Raw genomic sequence first — 758 nt, 5'->3', positions numbered from 1 at the left:
TCTCTTCAGATGAGGTGCGCACTGGGACCTACCGGCAGCTGTTCCACCCTGAGCAGCTGATCACTGGCAAGGAGGATGCTGCCAACAACTACGCCCGTGGACACTACACCATTGGCAAAGAGATAATTGACCTGGTGCTGGACAGGATCCGTAAATTGGTGAGTCACATAAGAGCAGGAAGACACACACCAGGAAAGTAAGAGCAGTGCATGTACTGTATGCTGTAACAACTCAAATTATTACTCAAATTATACAGTTTACCTTTCCACCACCAGAGGGCACCTAATCATTATCCATTGCAACTATGACTCCTGACCATTTGATTTATGTTTATTTATATTTTAAATTAATGCTTGAGTTTGATTTTATCATCTGTGCAGTGTATTTTGTTTGTTTGTTTTCTGAATGTGCAGAACTGTCAAGTGTCAAATCAATTGCCTCAGAAATGTTGAGAACCACTGATCTATATTATATTACTGCAATCTTTTTATTTATATCCATCCTCAGGCTGACCAGTGCACTGGTCTTCAGGGATTCCTGGTTTTCCACAGCTTTGGAGGTGGTACTGGCTCGGGCTTCACCTCCCTGCTGATGGAGCGTTTGTCTGTAGACTACGGCAAGAAGTCCAAGCTGGAGTTTGCCATCTACCCAGCTCCCCAGGTGTCCACTGCTGTGGTGGAGCCTTACAACGCCATCCTGACCACACACACCACCCTAGAGCACTCTGACTGTGCCTTCATGGTGGATAATGAGGCCAT

At 45.5% G+C, this 758-nt stretch overlaps 1 pseudogene; it reads left to right on the top strand.

The window, feature by feature from the left end:
- Positions 1-8: 8 nt before the first annotated feature.
- LOC111667677 (tubulin alpha chain pseudogene) lies at positions 9-750 on the top strand (annotated as a pseudogene).
- Positions 751-758: the final 8 nt, after the last annotated feature.

The sequence above is a fragment of the Seriola lalandi genome, unplaced genomic scaffold, assembly GCF_002814215.2.
Source record: "Seriola lalandi dorsalis isolate HSWRI2012SDOR001 ecotype SW California unplaced genomic scaffold, Sedor1 jcf7180001960769, whole genome shotgun sequence".
NCBI classification, from domain to species: domain Eukaryota; kingdom Metazoa; phylum Chordata; class Actinopteri; order Carangiformes; family Carangidae; genus Seriola; species Seriola lalandi.
The sequence above is the reverse complement of the archived record's forward strand: the minus strand, read 5'-3'. Positions and strand labels throughout refer to the sequence as shown.